This window comes from Heptranchias perlo, unplaced genomic scaffold (assembly GCF_035084215.1).
Source record: "Heptranchias perlo isolate sHepPer1 unplaced genomic scaffold, sHepPer1.hap1 HAP1_SCAFFOLD_624, whole genome shotgun sequence".
In the NCBI taxonomy this organism is placed as follows: Eukaryota; Metazoa; Chordata; class Chondrichthyes; order Hexanchiformes; family Hexanchidae; genus Heptranchias; species Heptranchias perlo.
Window position 1 is genome coordinate 63714 of NW_027139649.1, and position 6417 is coordinate 70130.

Below are 6417 nucleotides of genomic sequence, written 5' to 3' on the forward strand. Positions count from 1 at the left end.
TTGCTCTTTATGGATGGTTCACTCTGGGCCTGCTCTTTATGGATGGTCCACTCTGGGCCTGCTCTTTATGGATGGTCCACTCTGGGCCTGCTCTTTATCGATGGTCCACTCTGGGCCTGCTCTTTATCGATGGTCCACTCTGGGCCTGCTCTTTATCGATGGTCCACTCTGGGCCTGCTCTTTATGGATGGTCCACTCTGGGCCTGCTCTTTATGGATGGTCCACTCTGGGCCTGCTCTTTATGGATGGTCCACTCTGGGCCTGCTCTTTATCGATGGTTCACTCTGGGCCTGCTCTTTATCGATGGTCCACTCTGGGCCTGCTCTTTATGGATGGTCCACTCTGGGCCTGCTCTTTATGGATGGTCCACTCTGGGCCTGCTCTTTATGGATGGTCCACTCTGGGCCTGCTCTTTATGGATGGTCCACTCTGGGCCTGCTCTTTATCGATGGTCCACTCTGGGCCTGCTCTTTATCGATGGTCCACTCTGGGCCTGCTCTTTATGGATGGTCCACTCTGGGCCTGCTCTTTATCGATGGTCCACTCTGGGCCTGCTCTTTATCGATGGTCCACTCTGGGCCTGCTCTTTATGGATGGTCCACTCTGGGCCTGCTCTTTATGGATGGTCCACTCTGGGCCTGCTCTTTATCGATGGTCCACTCTGGGCCTGCTCTTTATGGATGGTCCACTCTGGGCCTGCTCTTTATCGATGGTCCACTCTGGGCCTGCTCTTTATCGATGGTCCACTCTGGGCCTGCTCTTTATCGATGGTCCACTCTGGGCCTGCTCTTTATCGATGGTCCACTCTGGGCCTGCTCTTTATGGATGGTCCACTCTGGGCCTGCTCTTTATCGATGGTCCACTCTGGGCCTGCTCTTTATGGATGGTCCACTCTGGGCCTGCTCTTTATCGATGGTCCACTCTGGGCCTGCTCTTTATCGATGGTTCACTCTGGGCCTGCTCTTTATCGATGGTCCACTCTGGGCCTGCTCTTTATCGATGGTCCACTCTGGGCCTGCTCTTTATGGATGGTCACTCTGGGCCTGCTCTTTATCGATGGTCCACTCTGGGCCTGCTCTTTATGGATGGTCCACTCTGGGCCTGCTCTTTATGGATGGTCCACTCTGGGCCTGCTCTTTATCGATGGTCCACTCTGGGCCTGCTCTTTATGGATGGTCCACTCTGGGCCTGCTCTTTATGGATGGTCCACTCTGGGCCTGCTCTTTATGGATGGTCCACTCTGGGCCTGCTCTTTATCGATGGTCCACTCTGGGCCTGCTCTTTATCGATGGTCCACTCTGGGCCTGCTCTTTATGGATGGTCCACTCTGGGCCTGCTCTTTATCGATGGTCCACTCTGGGCCTGCTCTTTATGGATGGTCCACTCTGGGCCTGCTCTTTATCGATGGTCCACTCTGGGCCTGCTCTTTATGGATGGTCCACTCTGGGCCTGCTCTTTATCGATGGTCCACTCTGGGCCTGCTCTTTATGGATGGTCCACTCTGGGCCTGCTCTTTATGGATGGTCCACTCTGGGCCTGCTCTTTATGGATGGTCCACTCTGGGCCTGCTCTTTATGGATGGTCCACTCTGGGCCTGCTCTTTATCGATGGTCCACTCTGGGCCTGTTCTTTATGGATGGTCCACTCTGGGCCTGCTCTTTATGGATGGTCCACTCTGGGCCTGCTCTTTATGGATGGTCCACTCTGGGCCTGCTCTTTATGGATGGTCCACTCTGGGCCTGCTCTTTATGGATGGTCCACTCTGGGCCTGCTCTTTATGGATGGTCCACTCTGGGCCTGCTCTTTATCGATGGTCCACTCTGGGCCTGCTCTTTATGGATGGTCCACTCTGGGCCTGCTCTTTATGGATGGTCCACTCTGGGCCTGCTCTTTATGGATGGTCCACTCTGGGCCTGCTCTTTATGGATGTGAATGCCGGGGTTTTGCAGAGTTTTCACTGATTGACTGATCTGTAGATAATCAGATTTGAGAAACTCTACACGAAGTGAATGAGAAACACCTCCCGAGGAGAGGGGAGGGGAGGGGAGGGGGAGGGGGAGGAGGAGGAGGAGGAGGGGGAGGGGGAGGGGGAGGGGAGGGGGAGGAGGAGGGGGAATGGCCCCTGACGGGTCCCCTGACGGGTCCTTCTATCCCCCACCCTGGGCAGCAGTCTCTGAAACACCAGGCCCCTCTCCTCTGGTCATTTCAGAGTTGTTCAATGGGAGAGGAGTGTTCAAAATCGACCAAAATAATCTGGAGCATCAAAGGTAACCTCGAAAATCTCAACTATTTATCGACATCTCGCTCTTTAACTGGGTTATTTTGTGTCTTTATGGAACAGTGTTTCTCACACTCGCTTGTGAGCTCTCCGATCTCAATATCTATCTTTATTCATTTCCATCCCCCTCCTCGCTCCCCGCCCACAGTGTTATTTCCGGGGCAGCAGATACCATCTTTATTTCTCCTTTGAGGTGCGTTACACTTCTTGCTGCCCGAACATGTCACTCGCCCTCCTTCAGATTCCGTGTGCTGTGTTCAGCCCGCCCGCAGACAGAGGCACAGAGTCTCCGTCACAGTCAGACAGCTCATCGACCGCCGATAACATCAGGCACAGGACCGACTGGTGCTGCAGCAAGCGGGGTCTCCCCCTCACCGTCCCCCTCCCTCCGTCCCCCTCCCTCCGTCCCCCCTCACCGCCCCCCTCCCTCCGTCCCCCTCACCGTCCCCCTCCCTCCCCCTCACCGCCCCCCTCCCTCCCCCTCACCGTCCCCCTCCCTCCGTCCCCCTCACCGTATCCCTCCGTCCCCCTCACCGTCCCCCTCCCTCTGTCCCCCTCACCGCCCCCCCTCCCTCCGTCCCCCTCCCTCCGTCCCCCTCCCTCCGTCCCCCTCACCGTCCCCCTCCCTCCGTCCCCCTCACCGCCCCCCTCCCTCCGTCCCCCTCCCTCCGTCCCCCTCACCGCCCCCCTCCCTCCGTCCCCCTCCCTCCGTCCCCCTCACCGCCCCCCTCCCTCCGTCCCCCTCACCGTCCCCCTCACCGCCCCCCTCCCTCCGTCCCCCTCACCGCCCCCCCTCCCTCCGCCCCCCTCACCGCCCCCCTCCCTCCGTCCCCCTCCCTCCGTCCCCCTCACCGTCCCCCTCACCGTCCCCCTCACCGTCCCCCTCCCTCCGTCCCCCTCACCGCCCCCCTCCCTCCGCCTCCCCCTCCCTCCGTCCCCCTCACCGTCCCCCTCACCGTCCCCCTCCCTCCGTCCCCCTCACCGTCCCCCTCACCGTCCCCCTCCCTCCGTCCCCCTCACCGCCCCCCTCCCTCCGTCCCCCTCACCGTCCCCCTCCCTCCGTCCCCCTCACCGTCCCCCTCCCTCCGTCCCCCTCACCGAACCACTCACCGTCCCCCTCACCGTCCCCCTCCCTCCGTCCCCCTCCCTCCGTCCCCCTCACCGAACCACTCACCGTCCCCCTCCCTCCGTCCCCCTCACCGTATCCCTCCCTCCGTCCCCCTCACCGTCCCCCTCCCTCCGTCCCCCTCACCGTCCCCCTCCCTCCGTCCCCCTCACCGTCCCCCTCCCTCCGTCCCCCCCACCGTATCCCTCCCTCCGTCCCCCTCACCGTATCCCTCCCTCCGTCCCCCTCACCGTCCCCCTCCCTCCGTCCCCCTCACCGTCCCCCTCACCGTCCCCCTCCCTCCGTCCCCCTCACCGTCCCCCCTCCCTCCGTCCCCCTCACCGTCCCCCTCCCTCCGTCCCCCTCACCGTCCCCCTCCCTCCGTCCCCCTCACCGTATCCCTCCCTCCGTCCCCCTCACCGTATCCCTCCCTCCGTCCCCCTCACCGTCCCCCTCCCTCCGTCCCCCTCACCGTCCCCCTCACCGTCCCCCTCACCGTCCCCCTCACCGTCCCCCTCCCTCCGTCCCCCTCACCGTCCCCCTCACCGTCCCCCTCCCTCCGTCCCCCTCACCGCCCCCTCCCTCCGTCCCCCTCACCGTCCCCCTCACCGTCCCCCTCACCGTCCCCCTCACCGTCCCCCTCCCTCCGTCCCCCTCACCGTCCCCCTCCCTCCGTCCCCCTCACCGTCCCCCTCCCTCCGTCCCCTCACCGTCCCCCTCCCTCCGTCCCCCTCACCGCCCCCCTCCCTCCGTCCCCCTCACCGTCCCTCTCACCGTCCCCCTCCCTCCGTCCCCCTCCCTCAGTCCCCCTCACCGAACCACTCACCGTCCCCCTCCCTCCGTCCCCCTCACCGTATCCCTCCCTCCGTCCCCCTCACCGTCCCCCTCCCTCCGTCCCCCTCACCGTCCCCCTCCCTCCGTCCCCCTCACCGTATCCCTCCCTCCGTCCCCCTCACCGTATCCCTCCCTCCGTCCCCCTCACCGTCCCCCTCCCTCCGTCCCCCTCACCGTCCCCCTCACCGTCCCCCTCCCTCCGTCCCCCTCACCGTCCCCCTCCCTCCGTCCCCCTCACCGTCCCCCTCCCTCCGTCCCCCTCACCGTCCCCCTCCCTCCGTCCCCCCTCACCGAACCACTCACCGTCCCCCTCCCTCCGTCCCCCTCACCGTATCCCTCCCTCCGTCCCCCTCACCGTCCCCCTCCCTCCGTCCCCCTCACCGTCCCCCTCCCTCCGTCCCCCTCACCGTCCCCCTCCCTCCGTCCCCCTCACCGAACCACCCTCCGTCCCCCTCCCTCCGTCCCCCTCACCGTATCCCTCCCTCCGTCCCCCTCACCGTCCCCCTCCCTCCGTCCCCCTCACCATCCCCCTCCCTCCGTCCCCCTCACCGTCCCCCTCCCTCCGTCCCCCTCACCGTCCCCCTCCCTCCGTCCCCCCTCACCGTCCCCCTCCCTCCGTCCCCCCTCACCGCCCCCCTCCCTCCGTCCCCCTCACCGCCCCCCTCCCTCCGTCCCCCCTCACCGCCCCCCTCCCTCCGCCCCCCTCACCGCCCCCCTCCCTCCGTCCCCCTCACCGCCCCCCTCCCTCCGTCCCCCTCACCGTCCCCCTCACCGTCCCCCTCCCTCCGTCCCCCTCACCGCCCCCCTCCCTCCGTCCCCCTCACCGTCCCCCTCCCTCCGTCCCCCTCCCTCCGTCCCCCTCCCTCCGTCCCCCTCACCGTCCCCCTCCCTCCGTCCCCCTCACCGTCCCCCTCCCTCCGTCCCCCTCACCGTATCCCTCCGTCCCGCCTTACTATGTCCCTCAGTCCCCCCCTCACCATTGTCATGCCTGTTACACACTCACTGAGAATTCTCACACCATTTACACACTCAGAGAATTGCTATATTGGTCACACACTCACTGAGAATTCCCACGCCTGTTACACACTCACTGGTAATGTCCACACCTGTTACACACTCACTGGAATGTCCACGCCTGTTACACACCAAGTGACATTTGCTCATTGTCTTTTTCCAGGTACTGGGTGTTCGGCCCCTCCTTCCCAGAATATGAGGGTGATCCCGAAGCAAACTTCCTACAATGTGCAGAGCTCGATAACTATCAGCTGTAGTGACGGATATTCACTATTAAACTTCAAGGACTCCCAGACGTTGCACTGTTACTTTGATAATTACCAGTATTATTGGGCAGCGTCCAGGCACCAAAGTGAGTGGAGGAGTCTCTGGAGTGAGCAGTGTGCGGGTAGGTGTTGCTGCTCCTCTTCTCCAACTCTCCCTCGACCCTCACACTGAGCCGCTTCTGTGCTGCTCTCTGATATTAGGGATTTAAACTCCCGGCCCATCGCCACGGGGCGGGGGGTGGGGGGGGGGGGGCAGTGAGAGGGAGACGGGTGGAGGGGGCGAGGGAGACGGGGGGAGGGGAGTGAGGGAGACGTGCGGAGGGGGCGAGGGAGACGGGGGGAGGGGAGTGAGGGAGACGTGCGGAGTGGGCGAGGGAGACGGGCGGAGGGGGTGAGGGAGACGGGCGGAGGGGCTGAGGGAGACGGGCGGAGGGGGCGAGGGAGACGGGCGGAGGGGGCGAGGGAGACGGGCGGAGGGGGCGAGGGAGACGGGCGGAGGGGGCGAGGGAGACGGGCGGAGGGGGCGAGGGAGACGGGCGGAGGGGGCGAGGGAGACGGGCGGAGGGGGCGAGGGAGACGGGCGGAGGGGGCGAGGGAGACGGGGGCCAGGTGTAGAATAGTGGCAGGGGATCAGTGTGATAAATAACACCGGAACATCTACTCTCACACTTCATCACATTCTTCACATCACCCTCTGCCCCTGTTACACACTCACCCCCTGCCCCGTTACACACACACCCCCTGCCCCGTTACACACACACCCCCTGCCCGTTACACACTCACTCCCTGCCCCGTTACACACACACCCCCTGCCCATTACGCACTCACCCCCTGCACGTTACACACTCACCCCCTGCACGTTACACACTCACCCCCTGCACGTTACACACTCACCCCCTGCTCCCATTACACACTAACTC

The 6417-nt window shown here is 64.2% G+C and overlaps 1 long non-coding RNA gene across 1 annotated transcript in view; it reads left to right on the forward strand.

Moving 5' to 3' along the window:
- Window positions 1-5524, forward strand: part of LOC137317656 (uncharacterized) — a 42435-nt gene extending 36911 nt beyond the window's left edge. The window contains exon 2 of the long non-coding RNA XR_010961736.1: window positions 5395-5524. This is a non-coding gene — a long non-coding RNA (uncharacterized lncRNA). The remainder of the gene's footprint in view (window positions 1-5394) is intronic.
- The last annotated feature ends 893 nt before the right edge of the window (window positions 5525-6417 follow it).